Consider the following 21,304-nt stretch of genomic DNA (forward strand, 5'->3'; position numbering starts at 1 on the left):
ATCACCCCAGGGCCAGGTCTGAAACAACTAGGGATAATCCCTATGCGTCAGAGCCCACTGAAATTACTCAAGTAGCCAAACCTAAGGCTGCTTACCCTGTCTCATCAGTGCCTTCCCTTTGAAACCACAATGGAGACTCTTTATTTATTTATTTATTTTAAGATTTTATTTATTTATCTCTCAGAGAGGGAGAGAGAGAGAGGCAGGCAGAGGGAGAAGCAGGCTCCCCACCAAGGAGGGAGCCCGATGCGGGGCTCCAGGGACCCCAGGATCATGACCTGAGCTGAAGGCAGACACCTAACCGACTGAGCCACCAGGCGTCCCCACAATGGGACTTGCCCCAGTTTTTCCCTCCTCTCCTGATGATCCTGGTGCTTCTCCAGGTGGCCCCTTGTGCCATGGCATGCCCCCTCCTCTTGAAATCTGTGACGACAATTGAACTATCTTTTCAGTACTAAATGTCTCCTAATCTGTCGGCCTTACTATACATTAAATTTTTTAGTAATATACTATATTTTAGAATAATTACTATGGCCACTTTGGGGAAATACAATCTTCCACTCTCTGCCTTATAACCGATTATGAACTTGCCTTTCCCCTCAACCTGTGTGCACACAGAAAACAGACCTTTCTTTTATCTCTTAAAAGAAGTACGCTTAGTATAGAAGAAGTACTCAATAAGTGTTTATTGATGAACTGAGTGACTGAATGCTTGATAGCCATACTACAACCTTTGTCCTCCTTATTGGGTATCCAGAGATTCGCAAATTCCTTGAACTCACCCTGTGCGGATGGCTGCTTGATCCACCAGCCCTTCTCTTTCTATTCCTCCCTACTGAAGCACAAAAACCCAACTCTTGTTGCATCTTTGTGAGGTTACCTGGGATAACCCAAGCCTCCTCTCAGTCTCAGGGGTTGGGCTGCGGAGGCAGAGTGGGAGCCCTGAGGTGATGCTCATCACCAGAAAGCTACACAGGCGTTCAGAGCACTTAATGGAAGTTGAATCTCTTGCAGTTGTACGTGCAAACAGCTGGGGTGTCCCTTATCCAGGCAGGTCAGTCACGCCTTGAGAAACCAATTAAGGGGAATTTCCCCAATGCTAAAATCTCCAGGTAGTCCCCAAAGAAAGGGAGTCATGGTTTCAACTTCCCCCATCCAGAAAAGTTTAAAAACTTCCAAGTTCTGCACAGACGCCTGGGACAATGCCCGGATTCTCTCTAGCAAAGGCGGTGAGAAGAAGCAGCCAAAGCAAGGGGATGCTTCTCCCATCCTCTGGATTTCGAATTCCTTCTCCCATTCCTCCTATGAGGACAAAGTCTTCCCCAAAGAACCAGTACCTTCTTCCTCAAGCTCAAATGGTGTATGAGAGGAAGGGCACCTGAGCAAGATTCACAGCAAGGGAGGTGGTCTAGAAAGACTGCTCACACCTCTTCCAGCTGAGTGTCAAACGCTGGGATCCATTTGACAATGAACAAACTCTAATCTTATTCCCTAAGAAGAGATGAAATTAAAAAGGCAAATACTTCTTGGGAGAAACAACAAATTGGTTTTAGGTCAGTTAGTGCTTGTTCCAGCAAATAATCCGTCCTCGTGAGTGGATTTGGTTGAGGGGTAGGAGAGAAAAAACAAGAAGAGACGCAGGGGCAGGGACTGAGGGCAGAAGATCGATTCTCTGCCTCCTTCCAAAGGAGGCTTCCAGGAAGCTTCCTTCCTCTACCAAGACCTTCTCTAATGATCGTAGTCAGAGTTTTGAGTGGCTGTCAAAAAAGTCATTCTAGTTGCACACACACCCTTCCCCCCACAGCCCTCAGGTCCTGTTCTCCAAGTCATCCAACCCACCTGGGTCATTGAGGAATCTCTCAGTTGCTCTAAGCTCTCTACAGAAAAGTGTTTTTCAATGCATAGCATACCTTATAGAGAATAAGACTTTTCTCAGCCAAATTTTTAAATTTAAATGCAACATCATTCACAAGAGCCAAAAGGTGGAAACAACCCAAGTGAACATCAGCAGATGAACGGATAAACAAATGTGGTCTACACCTACAACAGATTATTAGTCAGCCTTAAAAAGGAATGAAGTTCTGATACATATCACAACACAGAACTTCCAGGACATCATTCTAATGAAATAAGCTAGACATGGGGCGCCTGGGTGGCTCAGTCAGTTAAGTGTCTGCCTTCGGCTCAGATAATTATCCCAGGGTCCTGGGATCCAGCCCTGTGTCATTGGACTCCCTGCTCAGTGGGGAGTCTGCTTCTCCTTCTTCCTCTGCCCCTTCCCACACCGCACTTGTCCCACTGGTGTACTCTCTCTCTCAAATAAATAAAATCTTTAAAAAATAATAATAATAAAGAAGCCAGACACAAAAGGACAAATATTTTATGATTCCACTTACGTGCAATACCTAAAATAGGCAAATTTATAGAGACAGAAAGTAGAATAGTGGCTCCCAGGAGCTAGGGAGAGTGAGGAACGAGGACTTATTGTTTAATAGGTACAGAGTTTCTGTTTGGGAAGATGAGAAAGTTCTAGAAATGGATGGTGGTGATGGTTGCACAACAATGTGGATGTACTAAATACCACCGAGTTATATACCTAGAAGTGGCTAAAATGGTCAATTTTATGATATGGATATTTTACCACAATAAAAAATATTTTTTAATGCAATTACCACTCTCCGCAGGCTGTTACTCGCCTTCCACCCAGTCCTCTGACCCAATCCTCTATCACGGATTGATTGAGCACCACTGAGCAGGGGAAGAGCCATGTCCCTGAGCACATTGGAGTATGGCAAGGTGAAGTTTCTCTCACCACTGACAGGCTAGTACTTATGCCAAAGAAATGAAGGCTGGTCAGGGCACCTGGATGGCTCAGTCAGTTAGGCATCTGCCTTCTGCTCAGGTCATGGTCCCAGGGTCCTGGGATCGAGCCCCGCATCAGGCTCCCTGCTCAGCAGGAAGACTGCTTCTCCCTCTGCCTCTTCCCTCTGCTCGTGCTCTCTCTCTCTCTTAAATAAATAAGTTTTTTTTTTTAAGATTTTATTTATTTATTTGACAGAGAGAGACCCAGCGAGAGAGGGAACACAAGCGAGGCGAGTGGGAGACGGAGAAGCAGGCTTCCCTCTGAGCAGGGAGCCCAATACAGGGCTCGATCCCAGGACCCTGGGACCATGACCTGAGCTGAAGGCAGACGCTTAACGACTGAGCCACCCAGGCACCCCTTAAATAAATAAAATCTTAAAAAAATAATTGAAGGCTGGTCTGTTTTCACACTGTCTCAGAAACACACCTTGTCAGGCCTTCCCTCTGCCACATCCTTCCATAGCCGCCTTTTGCCCACAAGCTCAGGTTCTAAAACTTAGGCCAGAATTCAACACCCTCCCCATCTGGTCCAGCCTTCCAAGCTCTCTCTCACTACTCACCCCTGTACGCTCTCCACCCATTCAGCTTCCTCCCCGCTGTGAGAAGTGCTCGGCGGGAGGAGGGATCACTGCGGAGCTGGGGCTCACGCTAGATGGAGAGGTGCGCGGGAGATCCAGAAGTACTTGCGCCCGGTCCCAGCACATCAGCGGCAGCGAAGGGACTAGAATCCATGTCCCAACCCCAGCTCCTTTCTCTCCTCCAGAGCCTCAGGGTGTCTCTATTGTTCCCAACAGGGTTTGAAGCTCCACCCGTGTCACGTGCGTCCCCACAAACCCAGCGCGGTGTTAACAAGTCCACATTGAAACCATAAATGTATTTCTTTTTTTTTTTTTTTTTTTTTTGAGACAGGGAGAGAGAGCGAGAGAGGGAACACAAGCAGGGGGAGCAGGAGAGGGAGAAGCAGGCTTCCCACTGAGCAGGGAGCCCAATGTGGGGCTCGATCCCAGGACCCTGAGATCACGACCCGAGCCGAAGGCAGACGCTTAACCGACTGAGCCACTCAGGTGCCCCCATAAATGTATTTCTAGGCTATCCCCGTATCCACACGGGCCTCACATTCCTCTTAACGGTTTCTTAAGAATAAACTTTTCTCCTCTTCCAATGCAGAGTATCTTCCCTGTGAGTCTTCTAGGAGGGAATTAGGCAAACCAAAACAAAAGCAGCAGGATAATATATTTGAAGAAACTTAGCCAATTTTGGCAACCCCAGAAGCATGTTCAGTTTACTTCTTGGCCCTCAATGTGGACCCAGCAGAAACTGAACCAGACATATTTGCTCTAATTTTATCTCAACTTTGCAGACAGATAGTAACCTGGGTTGGTTTCGTTCATCTGTTTCCTGGACCATGAATTCATTGCTCTTGCTGGCTCCGCTGTGTGGGCATTTCTTTCAGTTGGAAAATACACAGGCTGCTTCCTCCTCCGCAGAGCTCTTAAAAGGAGAAGAGAAAGCACAGCTTCGCCTCACCCTTTATAGAGACAGAACCCCTGCCGCGGGGCTGGCTGGCATCTCCGTGAAGGGCTGATTTTGCAGACGTCCCCTCACCTGGGGCAGAGCACAGCTCTCCTCCAGCAGACAAGCTCATCTTTCTGGGAGTCTGTCCGTCCCTCCAGCCTGATGGATCCCATTAGGAGCAGGATGTGGCTTTTGCCATCGCAAACCATAGAATCCGGAGGTAATGGCCCCAGTGACCGGGCGGGGGGGCCTTCTGCCGACCCATCAGCACTGGGGTTTGCTTGGTGAGGACGACAGAAAGGAAAACTGGGGAAAGTTCTGAATGCTGGGGAACTTTTGAGAGGTCCGATGGGGGAGGGAGGCCCCGATCCCTAATTAGAGAAGCCTCATGCAAAATTTAATTACAACTTGGGCGGAAATGGATGCCAGAAACAAGTGTCATTCATCAACTGAAAACACCAACCAAGGTAAACACTGCCACAAACTCAGGGAACGAAAGGGAGGAGGAAGGAAAGAGGGGGGATCGCTCTGGATATCAAGCAAATCGAATTACCCTGAAGGCCCGGCCAGACACATGCATTAATCATCGGTTATCCCAGCTGCATACCTGTAGGGGAAGGAGAACCTGGCGGGCTCCAAATGACTCCAGCTGATGGAGCGGGGCAAGCAGCTTCCCCCCGGGGGCCGGACGGGAGGGCCAGGGGCGCAGGCCCAGGGGAGCCCGGCCCGGAAGTGGCCACGTGGCTCTCCCAGGGCCAGTGGGAAGGAGGAGGAGAACTCGGTTCAGACAGGCGAGTGCAATCCCCAGTTCTCTGGCCCAGCGGTTTTCTCCAGCTCCTTTTTTTGCTGGAGCCCCTGCCGCTTCCTTCCGAGCTGGACAAACCTGCGGAGCCACCACCACGTTCTGCAGCCTTCCCTGGAAGAGAGCAGGCTTGGGGGGGAAAAGGCAGGCAACTGCAAGGATTGGTGGGCCAGCCGGGGCCGGCTTCCAAATCCTTGATGGTGCTGGTTTTCTTCTCTCGTGCAATTCAGAGTGGAGGGGGACTGCGAGCGCGCTGGGGTGGGGCGTGGGGTGGAGACAAAGTGGCCCGCTGACTTTGTTTCCCCGTGCGGCACGGTTGTTCTACACTCGCGAGTCCCCGGGGGCTGGGTCAAAAGCTGAAGCCGCATCATCAGAGTCGGCTGGAGAGCAGCTCAGCCATCCGGGCTGGGAGCTATTTGCCCTTGATGAGAAATTTCAAGTGGGAACCATCTGAGTATGTGCCTCTGTGAACGCAAGAGTGCGTTTAGAGGGAACAAATGATTTATTAGCGGGGCCTCCACAAAGTCTCCTTCGGAAGGGGAGGGAGCTCCCCCCCCCCCCGACCCCTCTTCTCATTAAAACATTACAGGGGTAGAATCCATTTGGCCTCCTAAGCCGGCCTGCACGGGAGTCACAGCTAATCAGGCAGCCAGTTCAGCTCCTCCAGCCTTTCTCTGAACACAACAATATGTATAAACTGGCAAAATGGACTGCGGACCCACTTTGATGTTGAACAAAGAGGAAAAACTCCAAAACAGCGTAAGAATTGTATTGCCGTTTAACTCTTCTGCATCCTTTCCGAAGAGCAAATGGGAACGTCAACACAGCTGGGCAGGGCTCCAGGGAGAGCTAAATAAGGAGCCGTTACCATTTCAGGCTCTTCGATCCAGGTATTCTCTAGCAAGAGAGAAGGGCCCGACTCGGCCTCTGAATTACTTGCTCTGATTATATAAGGGACTGTCTTTTGAGCACTTGCTGGGGCCTGAAGCTATAGGACCGGGTCTACAGTCACCATCTCACTTAACCCTTGTCAGACCTCTGTGAGATCCATACCAACCTCCCATTTGGAAGACGGAGGAACAGGGTGGGTAAGGGCCCTGCCTCATATGTCCCGGCCCATCCAGGATTCCAAACCCAGGTCTCTATGTTTCCAAAACCCTCCCGGGAACACAAAAGCTCGGGTTGTTTCTTATGTTCGTGAGCGAATTCCCTTTTCTTGAGAATGAGATGTTCCACGTAAGTAAACTCCTCAGATCTAAAACCTATCTCTCTAAAGCCAAATCTTTTTACATTTATAATTAGCTTGGGATAGAATTTTTCAAAAATACATGGTATGCTTCCATGGCTTACGAAAGAAAAAATGCCAAGGGAATGCCCTTCCTCTGCACAGGTGGGAATTCCAGCCTGCAGGTGCTCAGAGATACCGAGGAAGGGGTAGGCATTGTGAGCCCAGAGGGCAACCTGCTGCCAGTGTAGGGAAGAGGGACGCACTCCAGGGGCCGCAGGCCAGAAGGTGGGTCAGAAGAGTTGAGGCTTGGTGGTTAGGTGAAAACCACGCAGGAATAAAAGCACTGGAAAGATTTTCAGTCGCCATCTGGAATTGGACAAGAAAACCAGTCATGGAGCAAGAAGTAAGAAGCTTGTGGGCGCCTGGGTGGCTCAGTCGGTTCCGTGTCTGCCTGCACCTCAGGTCATGATCTCAGGGTCCTGAGATGGAGTCCCACATCGGGCTCCCTGCTCATCGAGGAGTCTACTTCTCCCTCTGTCCCTCCCCGCTGCTCGTGCGTGAGCGCGTGCTCTCTTTCTCTCTCTCTCTCTCTCTCAAATATATAAATAAAATCTTTAAAAAAAAAAAAAGTAAGAAGCTTGTAAGATTCCGGCATCGGGATTGTTCCATTTCCCCCTTGGTAATAAATAGTAAAAACCACCTCTAAAACAAGACCCAATGTTTGAAAAATAAAAATGTGTGCAAGCCCAGATGTCAACAATGGTGATACTCCAGTGAGGTTACTAAGCTTCTTCTTCTTCTTTCTTGCACCAGGGCTCCATTTTAACTCAGACCAGAGAGGTGTGTCAGGTACTCAACTTTCAAGCTATGTGTTGTGCCTGAAGAGCATGCAGAAGAGAAGACATCATCTGACTGCAGAGCCGTGTCACCTTGGACAATAAAATGTAAGGAACATCTACATTATTGTGTTGTATTCAAGTTGTATGCCCATAAGCCTGAAAAATGGGGAAGCTTGGAGTCCTAGCTCTTCCACTTACTAGCAGAGTCACCTGGGACACTTGACTTACTCTCCCAGACTCAGTTTCTCTCTCTGCAACACAGGACTGATGATTGCTCCTTCCCAGGACTGTGGAGAGACGCAATGATTTGTGGAGAGTCCTTTTCATTTATAGAATGAATATACGAAATGAACAGATACATTCATGGGAGCAACCTGTTTTGCCTGCATTTACAAATATGACCCCTCCACCCTCCCTACCGTCAAGTTAGACCTCATTGAAATATTCACTGTTAAAGCATAAAATGTATGGTGAGTTAGGTCTGTTCTGGACTCCACTTTAAAGACTATGGCAATTACCAAAGTGCCAAGAGAAACTCATTGTTAAGATTAGTGTCACAGGGTGCCTGGGGGTTAAGCGTTTGACTCTTGATTTGGCTCGGGACATGATCTCAGGGTCCTAAGATTGAGCCCCATATCGGGCTCTGTGCTCCATGAAGAGTCTACTTGAGATTCTCTCTCTCCCTCCACCACCCCCCTCCACTCACACCTGCTCTCTCTAAATAAATGAATAAAATCTTAAAAAAAAAAAAAAAGATTGTCTCTCCCCGCTCTGCCCCTCCCCCTCCTTCTCTAAAAAAAGATTAGTGCCACAGCACGAGACCATATTAGAATAAAGCTACCATGCAGAGAATTATGTGGGTTGAACAACCAATTAAATAATGTACTTATTACTTTCACATGCCTTCTCTCACTCAGTTAATAGAACAGCCTCATAAGGTGGGTATTATCATCCCCATTTGGCAGAAAGTTTCGACAACTTCCCGTGGTCATAGAACCAACAGGTAACATAGTTGGGATTCAGACCCAGATCTCCCTGACTCTTATGTCCCTTCTTTATACATTGTCTCATGTTGTCACCTATTTTCATAATTGACTTAGATACTGGATTTGTGTTAAGAGCACCCAGAACATTATTTAAAGCCGGACAGTTCCAAAGAAGTTTTTCAATGGTTTATGATCCATGGATGAACAATTCTGAATATTACTGGTAGAATGCAATTTCTCCCTCCATCTGTCTTCCTCTTTCTGCCCCTCTCCCCTCCCCGACTTGGTAGTATTCCCATCAATATAAAGATAAGATTGTAAATCCAGGATATTAGTTCAAACTTTCTTTGTTCTTCTATTCAATGCATGAAGGAGAGAGCGAGATTACAAATACATATCCCTTAACCTCAGGAGTTTATCCTTAGCTTTTGTACTGAAAACCATTTACCCTAAGGCTAAGGCAGTATGTGCAATGTTTCTGCTGGTACTTTTTTTTTTTATATATAAGATTTTTTTTTTTTTTTAAGTAATCTTTCCACCCTGATGGGACTTGAACTTACAACCCTGAGATCAAGAGTTTCATGCTCAGGGTGCCTGGGTGGCTCAGTCAGTTAAGCATCCGACTCTTGGTTTTGGCTCAGGTCATGATCTTGGGGTCCTGGGATCGAGCCCCACATCGGGCACATTCAGCATAGAGTCTGCTTCTCCCTCTGCCCTGCCCTCTGCTCATGCTCTGTCTCTCTCTCTCTCAAATAAACAAATAAATAAAATCATTAAAGAAAAAAAGAGTCTCATGCTCCACTGACTGAGCCAGCCAGACAGTCCTCTGCCGGTGTTCTACACAGAATTTCCAACCAGTGTGCCAGAAGCATAGGTCACAGCAAGGGTAGGTAATACCCTCAGACCTCAGGGCAGCCAGGCAGAGCCAGGGTGGCCAGGGTCCTGGGAACTGTCACCTCCCGCCAAGGGCAACCCTTACCAATGTCATCACTTCCAATATGTCCTTCCACATTCAGAAGCTCTGCTTGACTCAAGTGGGGAGGCAAATGGGCAGGACCATCATTTAATAGTGGGATCACTTAAAACACTCCCCCAAAGACCCAAAGAGGGGTCCAAAGAGGTCAATGATACTCAATCCTCTTCTGGGAAAAATATGGAACAGAAAGTCCGAAATTTAGACTTAGTGTTGTCATGAAACTCACTGCATTGTCCCTTCCCCTCTCTGAGTTGGACCTGACACTCTACAGTGCTCCACTCTTGCTGGAAAAAAATCCCTTCATTGTGAAGGGGCAGCTCAACCGAGAACCCCGTGGTAGTTTTGGCTGCGTGGGGAGGCGGCTCTTAACTCCCTGTGTCAAAGTAACTTTGTGGATATCCAGCCATCTTGATGGAACTGCGGTCTGACGGAGGGTGCCACCATGAGCAGCTAGTGGAGATGTGGCCTAAGTCTCAGCCTGCCCCACAAATATTTTGTTCTCCAACACCCACCCAGTAGTCACCCTGGTGTTTGACGTGGCTCTTGCTAACGCAGGTTGGAAGCTCTGGCATCTTATCTCCCGCTGCACAGAGCCTCGGGGCCTCTCCAGGGAGGGGCTGCCGCGGCAGGAAGAAGCACAAGACTTGACTTGCTGCTTTATCTCCAGACCGTAAACATCTATCATTTGAACAAAACTTTCTATAGTGAGCAGCTTATCTAACTCTCTGGGCCTCAGTTTCTTCCCCGGTAAAATAGAAATCCCAACATCCACCTCAAGGGGCAGCTTGTGGTAATTAAATAAGAAAATCTATGTAAAGCGGGTGACACCGAATAAAGGGTCAATCCTTCCCTTTCTGGCATTGGCCATGACCTTCCCCACAGATGAGATGGAGTGAGGAGTCCCAGGACGTGTAAGAACTGACCCTGGGAAGACAAGCAGGCAAGAACCCTAGACAAGAAAGGGCCGGCTTCCAGGTCACACGCTTTCCCCAGAGCAGGTCTGTGAGCAGAGGTGACAGCTCAGTAAGAGAGAAGTCAAGCTGAACACTAAGCTCTAGGGCAACTGGGGATTCCTGAATGCTAATCTAACAGCTTTGACATGGATATTTTTTTTATTTCCACAAATTAAAATGAGACTGACAGCATTGTGCGAATATTTGAGTTAGACCCACACATGCCAACGCATAATTCACTTCGTGACGAATCTGGGTCCCTTTGGCTCCAGAATAGACAGCAAGGCAAACTAGAGACCCAGAAGTGAATTTGGGTTGACGGCTCATATAGAATACCCATTTAAAAACTACAATATGGACGGTCATTCGCTGTTTTAGCTCTGGACATGTGTGCTTGAATCTTCCTAAGACGCAAACACCAATGTTTAAGCTACGTGTGTGTCAAGAAACATCAAAGTGTTCATTCTCTTTGAGCTATTCTGTTTCTGGGAATGTGTCATAAGGCAGTAATTCGGTGGCTGAAGCCAGAAATGGGAACCTCATTCAGTTAGGACATGGCTGGAGGCAAGAGATGGTGATGAAGTGAGCCATGGAAACGCTCATGCAAACACGGAGCCATGAAAAACGGTGTGTTTTGAAATCCATACTATAACATGGGAAATGCCTATAATGTAACATTTATTGAAAAAGGAACAAAATATTAAATGTAAATATCATTAGAACTCTTTTTTAAATGAGCAAACAAAAAATTAAAATATTAGAAGGAACTATGCTAAAATGTCAATAGCGATCTTCTTTGGGTGGTAGAACTATTAAAATTTTTTTCTTCTTTTAACTTTCTGCACATTTTCTGGCTTTTGAAAATTGAGGTACAATTTACCTGCAATAAAGCGCACAGATCTTAAGTGTACAGTCAATGGATTTTGACAAATATATATATATACCAAGAACCCAAGCAGGTCCTCCAGTGGCCCTTCCTCATTAGTCTCTCTCTCTGCCCAGAGGCAACCATTATTCTGATTTCAATCTCCTTAAATTAGCTTTGTCTGTTCTTGAACTTCATATAAATGGGATCAAGTGTGTATTATTTTGTACGTGGTTTCTTTCATGCAAAATAGTGTTTAAGATTGATCCAGTTGTTGGATTACTTGTTATTTGCTGAATAGTATTCCAATGTATGGACATCCACATTCCATTTAGCCATTCACCTGGTTTTGGTTTTTGTTTTTAAGATTTTATTTATTTATTTATTTATTTATTTATTTATTTATTTGAGAGAGAGAATGAGTGTGGGGGAAGGGCAGAGGGAGAGAGAGAATCCCAAGCAGACTCTGTACTGAGGCCAGAGCCCGACCCAGGGCTCTATCTCACAACCCTGAGATCATGACCTGAGCCAAAACCAAGAGTCGAACACTCAACTGACTGAGCCACCCAGGTACCCCTAATTTTTTCTATTCTAGTAGATGTGTGGTGGCACCTCACTGGTTTTAATTTGCATATCCCTGATGGCTAACAATGCAAGCATGTTTTCGTGTACTTATTTGCCATATCATTTTTTTGTGAAATGTCTGTCACTCATCTTTCCTTTTTTTCTTCTTTTTTTTTAAAAAAGATTTTATTTATTTCTTTGGGAGAGAGAGAGCGTGAGCACGGAAAGAGGCAGGCAGAGGGAGAAGCAGGTTCCCCACTGAGCAGCCCAATGTGGGACTCGATCCCGGGACCCTAGGATCATGACCTGAGCCGAAGGCAGACACCCAACTGACTGAGCCACCCAGGCGCCCCCAGCTCATCTTTCATATTTAGTCCTGAGTCTCATGAGTCTTATTGGCCAGCCCTGGTCCTCAAGGCCCCATTGGACCCAGTGAGGGGCATCAGGGGTCCTTTGTGATACCCAAAAGAAAACCAAGAGCTATTGCTAAAAGTCAGGCAAATGCGTATGGATGGCCTAAAACGACAAATGACCACCACACCCTCCTTCTCCTGCAAGCCTCCGTTCTGCCCCATCTTTATCTGTCAAGACTCCACCCATCTTTCAATGTCCAACTTAAATGCTACATCTTCCAAGGAACTTTCCTGATCCCTTTTTGCCTTTCTCCACCACCAATGTAGACGTTTCTTTTATTCTCTTGTGGAGCAATTCCCTCACTCAGTAATTTATTATCAGGATTTGTAACCCTGGGTCTCATCTGCCCTACCACATAATGCATTTCTTTTTTTTTTAGAGAGAGAGACAGAGTGTGTGTGCGCAAGAGGGGGTAGGGGGAGTGGAGGCAGAGGGAGAGGGAGAGAGAAGAGAATCCTAAAGCAGGCTCCACGCCCAGGGCTCAATTTCATAACCCTGAGATCATGACCAGAGCCGAAATCAAGAGTCAGACGCTTAACTGACTGAGCCACCCAGGTGCCCCCCCACATAATAACATTTTTAAAGATCAGGCTCAGTTCTTTTTTTTTTTTTTTTTACTATGTTATGTTAATCACCATACATTACATCATTAGTTTTTGATGTAGTGTTCCATGATTCATTGTTTGCATGTAATACCCAGTGCTCCATTCAATACGTGCCCTCTTTAATACCCATTACCAGGCTAACCCATCCCCCCACCCCCCTCCCCTCTAGAACCCTCAGTTTATTTCTCAGAGTCGATAGTCTCTCATGGTTCATCTCCCCCTCCTGTTCCCCCCCTTCATCTTTCCCTTCCTACTATCTTCTTCTTCTTCTTTTTTTTTTTAACATATAATGTATTATTTGTTTCAGAGGTACAGGTCTGTGGTTCATCAGTCTTACACAATTCATAGCGCTCACCATAGCACATACCCTCCCCAGTGTCTATCACCCAGCTACCCCATCCTTTCCACCCCCACCACTCCAGCAACCCTCAGTTTGTTTCCTGAGATTAAGAATTCCTTATATCAGTGAGATCATATGATACAAGTCTTTCTCTGATTGACTTATTTCGCTTAACATAATACCCTCTAGTTCCATCCATGTCATTGCAAATGGCAAGATTTCGGGGTTTTTTGATGGCTGCATAATATTCCATTGTATATATATACACGACATCTTCTTTATCCACTCATCTGTTGATGGACATCTGGGCTCTTTCCATAGTTTGGCTATTGTGGACATTGCTGCTATAAACATCAGGATACACGTGCCCCTTCAGATCACTACATTTGTATCTTTGGGGTAAATACCCAGTAGTGCAATTGCTGGGTCGTACGGTAGCTCTATTTTCAACTTTTTGAGGAACCTCCATACTGTTTTCCAGAGTGGCTGCACCAGCTTGCATTCCCACCAACAGTGTAGGAGTTCCCCTTTCTCCGCATCCTCGCCAACATCTGTCATTTCCTGACTTGTTAATTTTAGCCATTCTGACTGGTGTGAGGTGGTATCTCATTGAGGTTTTGATTTGGATTTCCCTGATGCCGAGCAATGTTGAGCACTTTTTCATATGTCTGTTGGCCATTGGATGTCTTCTTTGGAAAAATGTCTGTTCATGTCTTCTGCTCATTTCTTGATTGGATTATTTGTTCTTTGGGTGTTGAGTTTGATAAGTTCTTTATAGATTTTGGATACTAGCCCTTTATCTGATATGTCATTTGCAAATATCTTCTCCCATTCTGTCAGTTGTCTTTTGGTTTTGTTGACTGTTTCCTTTGCTGTGCAAAAGCTTTTTATCTTGATGAAGTCCCAATAGTTCATTTTTGCCCTTGCTTCCCTTGCCTTTGGCGATGTTTCTAGGAAGAAGTTGCTGCGGCTGAGGTCGAAGAGGTTCCTGCCTGTGTTCTCCCCTAGGATTTTGATGGACTCCTGTCTCACATTTAGGTCTTTCAACCATTTTGAGTCTATTTTTATGTGTAGTGTAAGGAAATGGTCCAGGTTCATTCTTCTGCATGTGGCTGTCCAATTTTCCCAACACCATTTGTTGAAGAGACTGTCTTTTTTCCATTGGACATTCTTTCCTGCTTTGTCGAAGATTAGTTGACCATAGAGTTGAGGGTCCATTTCTGGGCTCTCTATTCTGTTCCATTGATCTATGTGTCTGTTTTTGTGCCAGTACCATACTGTCTTGATGATGACAGCTTTGTAATAGAGCTGGAAGTCCGGAATTGTGATGCCACCAGCTTTGCTTTTCTTTTTCCACATTCCTCTGGCTATTCGGGGTCTTTTCTGGTTCCATACAAATTTTAGGATTATTTGTTCCATTTCTTTGAAAAAAGTGGATGGTATTTTGATAGGGATTGCATTTAATGTGTAGATTGCTCTAGGTAGGATTGACATCTTCACAATATTTGTTCTTCCAGTCCATGAGCATGGAACGTTTTTCCATTTCTTTGTGTCTTCCTCAATTTCTTTCATGAGTATTTTATAGTTTTCTGCATACAGATCCTTTGCCTCTTTGGTTAGATTTATTCCTAGGTATCTTATGGTTTTGGGTGCAGTTGTAAATGGGATCTACTCCTTAATTTCTCTTTCTTCTGTCTTGTTGTTGGTGTATAGAAATGCAACTGATTTCTGTGCATTGATTTTATATCCTGCCACTTGACTGAATTCCTGTATGAGTTCTAGCAGTTTTGGGGTGGGGTCTTTTGGGTTTATCACATAAAGTACCATATCATCTGCAAAGAGTGAGAGTTTGACTTCTTCTTTGCTGATTTGGATGCCTTTTATTTCTTTTTGTTGTCTGATTGCTGTGGCTAGGACTTCTAGTACTATGCTGAATAGAAGTGGTGATAGTGGACATCAGTTCAGGGTCAGTTCTGAAGCAACTTGGCACAGTGTCTTACACATAGCAAAGCACACATTCACTCATGTAGTCACTCAACTAACATTTGTTGAGCATCATTTGTATACCAAGTCTGATGCTAGAGATGGCACACGGCTATGAACACGACAGACATAGTCCTGGCCCTTGGGAAGCCTGTAATTTTATGTGCCAATATAGACGAGAAAACAGCCAAAAACAGCACAAGGTGGTGAGCACTCTGGTGGGGGGAGAAAAGATAATACAAAATCCTTGCCATTGGAGGTTTAACAGACAAATAGCCAAGTGAAGAAACATCCATGCTATTGTATTAAATGTAAGTGATTTAAATTGGAAATCACTAAATACGCAAGGAACAGTGAGCATCACCTGCCAAGCAAAGAGGGACAAATTAAAGATATCTCTTGCCCATCTTAGCGATGCACAGGGTAGGTTTTGTGACCTGCCTCTGACATGCTTTCACACTGCCTTGGAATTTTTTTAAAAGCAGGGAGGGGGCTGTGTAGGCAGGTAAGGAGCGAGAAGCACCCCCAGCAGGAGCCAGCATCGGTGTGCACCTGCCGAGCGTGAGGCTCGTCTCTGTGCAGCTGTGGGAACATTTTGCCAGTAAGCAGGATGTGGGACTGAGGAGCAGAGGGAGAGGGGGAGGGAAAGAGCTGAAAAAGAGGTTACAAATTGTGAAGAGAAATAACAGCATTTATTTCTAAATGACAACTCTTTATCTTCCTACCCCAGACCTATTTGTTGACAAGCCATTCTGTCAGAGTTTGTTGGTCAAGGAGAGGGAGGCCCCACGTTCAGGAGGTGCATTAGACCTTGATCTTGTCTCTGTTGGAATTCAGGAGACTCCCCGGAAGCAATCAGCCTCCTAATGGGCAAGAGGCACCTCTGGGAATGGGAATTTGACAAGGCTTGTCAAAACTGTCAGACAGCAGCAGGGTCCTTCTCATTCTTCTGTTCCTACCAGAGGAGGGGAATAGCTCTGTGGGCTACACCAGTCCTTCGAGGACAAAACCACAGTGAAAAGCTGCTCAGACATTAGCAGCACTGACGTATAAATCCGTCATATAAAAAAATATAAAACAGGTACAGGCCAAGCCCACAGTGTATCTTAGGGCTGTGGGAACAGCCTATGGGGTAACTCCATAGAGTGAAGGACTCTCTCTCTGAGATTCCCTATCGCCGGGCAGCCATGAACTAAAATTGCCTGAGAAATCAAGCAGGTGGTAATGGCCTCCCCGGCCGATAAAAGTTACTGGAGGATAGACTTTCTCCCGAGGCTGTCACATTGTCTTCCTCAGCTCCACGGTGGATTAAAATCGGCTGCACGGTGGACACACGCACACAAAGGTATCCATTGACTGGAGACCGTTGCAAAGGAATCCTGTGTTGGAGGAGGCCAGGGCAAGGTCATGGGCTCTCCTGGACTCAGGGCCTTCTTGAGGAAGGCCTCGCCTTGTGTCCTGAACTTCCCCCTGGGAGGGTACGGGAGCCCGAAGCCAGAACCTGATTTTTATAGGCCTCTCCTCTGACTCCCGTTTCGTACCAAACCAAGAAGGAGTGAGGGCAGAGGGGAAGAGGAAGAGGAAAAGTTCAATTGTCACATGGTCAGCAGGATGGGTCCTTGAGGATTTGATGAATTGTGGGAAGATCAGCAAGGATCTCAAGCTGAAAACAAATGCCTTCCTTTTTTCTCCTTCGTGCAGCTCCCAGCGCCTCTCCCACACTCACGCACACCCCGATCCTAACTAATCTGTTCTGAAGACAAACATGCGTTCTCGAAACCCTAAAACCTGTCTTGCATTAATTCTGGTTTTCAGAGTAAAGCTTTCCCTGCTGAATGATTACGGAAGATTGCTTATTTAAAGCAACGTGGAATCCCTCTTCGAGACAATGGCTCCCATTCTGGACGTGATTTCAGAGACTTCTGCACAGACAGGAGAGACTATCAAGCACTTCGGGGCGACGGGGAACCAGGGGAAAGAGGGAGGAGCGCTCCCTCGCGCGTACACAAAACACACAGCCCACCCCAGAAACGGCACCGCACCACATGACACAGATGCATTTCGGCTTCTAATTACTTCACTGTCTAATTCATGCTAACACAGCAATTAGTGATAAAGCTCAAAACACTCATACACATTAGCCTGACGACATTTAATTATGACATTAGATGTATTGCACTTCCTGAGATATGTAGCTTAGCAAGTAATAGGAAATCTACATGTATGGCCCATCTAAACGACATTGTAATAAAAGTAAAGGAAAGCCATGAAACCCTCACTTTGTCATTAAAAGAAAATGTTGGAACGGGTGCCTTTTTATGTGAAATATGCCATTTCCAGCTGCTGGCTAGGAAGCCAGTCTCCCCAGCTCAGGAAACATGGTTAAGTCTTCCTTTCTCAAAGAGGAGAAAAGAAAAGGAAGAAATGGGTAGGTCGTACTTGATTACTGCTTCATGCCTCTGTGTGTCCATTCTAATTTTTAGCACCTTAGACATCAGCGGAAGATATAGGGGGAAACGTGACATTTTTTTTCCTTCTTTTTTCTTTCTTTCTTTCTTTCTTTTGTTTTTTGCTGGGACCGTCCACGAGATGTGCCATTTGCTTTTGGTTTACATGGGGCCTGTTCCGTGATTAATAGCTCCGCGGCACCGCCAAAAAGCACATAAATCTGGCCATCCACGGTGTAATTGACACACTGCTTGTCTTACGGATACCTACAGCACTCGCTTATCTCGGTCTAATCCCCTGGTGGGCATTCGAAGCAGCTGATTATGCAATGCACAGTTGCTGACACTACAGTTTGGGGGTCTGTTCCTTATAGCACCCAATTAGCGGCCACAGAAAGCCCTACTCCCCTTGATCAACCTTGACCAGGTGTTAAGCACCAGCTGAATGAACACAGGCCACCACAGAAATTCTGCTGGGGCATCTGGGCCTTACCAGAGGGGGTCGTGTGGGTGGGAACCCTAACCTCCAGATTCTGAATCAAGTTGTCCTTTGTTTCCGCTTACCGAACCCCCTGCTTCAGCCCCTCACCATCCGGAGCACAGCGATCTGCCCCCTAGCCCCGTGTGGCGTCCACTGTTACCTCTTCTCCCCGCCCCACCTCATCCTGTCTCTTGCAGTTCATCAGACATCTTTACTTTCCAAATGGAAATCTAGCAGCTGCACGTTGCCTTGCTGTGTGAACTTGAACGTTCAGCCCTTCTCTGTTCCTCAGATCTCTCCCTTCCTATGAAAAAGATGTTTAAAGAAACAAACAACCAAAACCAAAAAAAACCCAATACTGACTTAGCACAGTAGCAACTGTGAAGATTAAAGATTACATAATGAACAAGTTGTAAAGCCCTTTGAAAGCATAAAATGCTGTAGGAGTAATTATTAACATTGTTATTAATCACCTCGGTTCATCACATATAGTAAACATGAGATAATAAAGAGGGGACTCTTAAATGCAGTATCAGCACCAAGACCCATTTATTACAATGCTATTTGCTTGGATTCCATTACAGTTATAAAATTTTACGCTCATCCAGCACTTTTCATCTGAGAATGTCAAAGTGCTGTACACAGGCCCTAATTACACTAATCCTCCAAACACGACAGGGGGAGCAGCAGAGAAAGGCCACCTCCAGTCATGTAACATCTAAGCAGACCCTGTGCAGCTCTGAGGAGCTCTCCCTGCGGAGGGCTGCATCTAGAAACTTCTAAAATCTGGAAAAGTTCCTAGATGAGTCATTTTTTTTAAAGCACAAATAATTAATATCAGATAGAGACACATAGAAAGGTTGGAATCCTTTTCTTCGGCATGAGGATTCATATCCAATGTCTTGCAAGTAACCGCCCTGGCTTGATCCCACCACGTTGGCCCATGATTTGTACATTTGCCATCAAACAGAGCCTCAAAGAAGATCTTCTGTGTCTTATTGTTGGTAACATTGCCAGCCTGGAAGTTTTCATGCAGTAATGATTACTAGTGATAGTAAACAAGTGTGTACATGGAGAAATACAATGAAAACAATGTATGTTTGCAACATCTTGTCACTTTGCCAGTGTAATACTCATCTGGGGAAAAAAAAAACCCATCTTTGGATAATTCCTGTACAATATTTACAGTATTTCTAATACTTTGTTGTAGGTTTTGGTTTAAGTAAATTGATAGTTTCAGCTGTAGTAATAATTCTTCCCTAGCATTAATAAGAGCAGAACAAATTACTTACACCCTTGGGATTTTGCATCCTTCCAGTTTAAAAACCATGTAGCAGTCTCCAAAGTAAGGTACCTGCAGCCCAGAGTATGTGTAAGATGATCCACAGAGGCCCAGCAAGGAAATTAGTAAAGCAAAAATATTTGAAGTGTTCAAAAAAACCAATGAGAAATCCTTACATAGCGAAAGAGAGGAGTATTTAGGTCAGACTCCACTTCTTCATCTGTATTAGAAATGTTTTAGGGGAGGGGCACTTGGGCGGCTCAGTAGGTTGGGGACCCAACTCTTGGTTTCGGCTCAGGTTGTGATCTCAGGGTCATACGATCGAGCCCCAAGTAGGGCTCTACACTCAGCACGCATCTGCTTGAGATACTCTCTTCCTCTCCCTCTGCCCCTCCCGCTTGTGCTCTCTCTCTCTAAAATAAATGAATAAATCTTTAAGAAAAAAAAGGGGGCTGCCTGGGTGGCTCAGTTGGTTGAGCATCCGACTCCTGATTTTGGCTCAGGTCATGATCTCAGGGTCATAGGATCGAGCCCTGCGTCCAGCTCCACACTTAATGGAGTCTGCTTCTCTCCCTCTCTCCCTCCCTCTGCCCCTCCGCATGGGTTGTCTCTCACTCTCTCCCTCCCTCTCCTTCTCTCTCCCTCTCTTTCTCTCTCTCTCAAATAAATAAATAAATCTTAAAAAAAAAAAAAAAAGGAATATATGAAAGGAATCGCTGAAGTCCCTGAAACCAAAGGGGACTCGTCAAGCTGAATAATTATTTCAGTGCTCATCCACACAATGGTTAGAAACAATTTACGCTCCCCACATAGCTCTAACCACATTTAGTTGGGACCAAAGCAGGCTATGAAGCATTTTCAGAAACCAAAGAACCTTAGCCCAAAGTAACACTGCTTTACGTACAAAAATAGAACACTAAGTTCCTTTGGGTGAACTCCCTTCTAAAAAGCTCTTTACTCCACTCCTAGAGTCAGAAGACGCAGCTCTGGGTCCCAGATGAATGAATGCCTTTTGAAAGCCGCCATCCTCCGAAAGAGTGTGTCTCCTTATCCATGAAATGAAGCTAAGCCTCTGTCTGCCCTCCTTACCCCACAGCCCAAACACAAGCCTGTCCCCAGCCATATGAGACTCAAGGCCAGGGTCCCTGACTCTGGGGGAGAAGATAAAATCCTCACGCGCCCCATGGCCCAACCCAGTGACCTGTAGGAACTTCTATTGAGAACCAGGTTTTCCTGAGAATTCCCACAGATGAGGGAGCAACCTCAGGGAAAGCAAACACAGGGAAAAGGCAAAGAGAAGTAACACTGCAGAGAGAATGGCAGGACCCCCGGGGACAGCAAGGAGGAAGACAGGAGCGTGGCCCGCAAACTGGATCAGCAACAGGCCTCAGGGGCAAACCAGGGCAGCGTTTCCAAGCACTGATTAGAGGCCACCCTTTTGAAATTTATCAACACCCTAGCGCAGCACTTTCCGATAGAAATAAAACACACACCACATAGGTGATTCAAATTTTCCACATTATTTGCGATAGCCAAAAGGTGGGAACAAGCCAGAGTCCAGCGAAAGTTGAAGAAAATATGCTAAGTAATTCAGTCACAGAAAGGTAAATATATTGTATGATTCCACTTATATGAGGCACCTAGAATAATCAAATTAATGGGGACAAGAAGCCAAGTGGTAGCGGTTCCCAGGGACTGGGGGGATGGAGATGGAGGTTTGAGCACTCAACAGGACCAGAGGTTGAGTTTGGAAAGGCGAGTAAGTTCTTCAGATGGAGACAATGACCGTAGAAATGTGAGCAGACTTAAGGCCACTGAATGGTACCCCCAAAAATGATTAAAATGGTCAATTTATCTTATGTAGATTTCACCACAATAAAATTTTTTTCTAGTGGCCACATTGAAACACAAAAGTTTAAAAGACATGAGAAATTCACTTAGTAATTTATTTCCTTTGACCCAATATATTCAAAACTATTGTTTCAACATGTAGGCAACATAACTATTGATAGAGTGTCTTAAGTTCTTTTTCTCATCTACGTGTTTACATTTCAAAGTGCATTTTTTTAAAAGATTTTATTTATTTATTTTTTTGACAGAGAGAGAGAGACAGCGAGAGAGGGAACACAAGCAGGGGGAGTGGCAGAGGGAGAAGCAGGCTT

General features: G+C 45.7%; 1 long non-coding RNA gene across 1 annotated transcript; it reads left to right on the top strand.

Moving 5' to 3' along the window:
• The first annotated feature begins 4,310 nt into the window (after nt 1-4,310).
• On the top strand, nt 4,311-17,237 carry LOC118532544 (uncharacterized). The gene is made up of 3 exons (XR_004915777.2): nt 4,311-4,597; nt 7,221-7,351; nt 16,748-17,237. It is a non-coding gene; the product is annotated as an uncharacterized LOC118532544 (long non-coding RNA).
• The last annotated feature ends 4,067 nt before the right edge of the window (nt 17,238-21,304 follow it).

The sequence above is a fragment of the Halichoerus grypus genome, chromosome 9, assembly GCF_964656455.1.
Source record: "Halichoerus grypus chromosome 9, mHalGry1.hap1.1, whole genome shotgun sequence".
In the NCBI taxonomy this organism is placed as follows: domain Eukaryota; kingdom Metazoa; phylum Chordata; class Mammalia; order Carnivora; family Phocidae; genus Halichoerus; species Halichoerus grypus.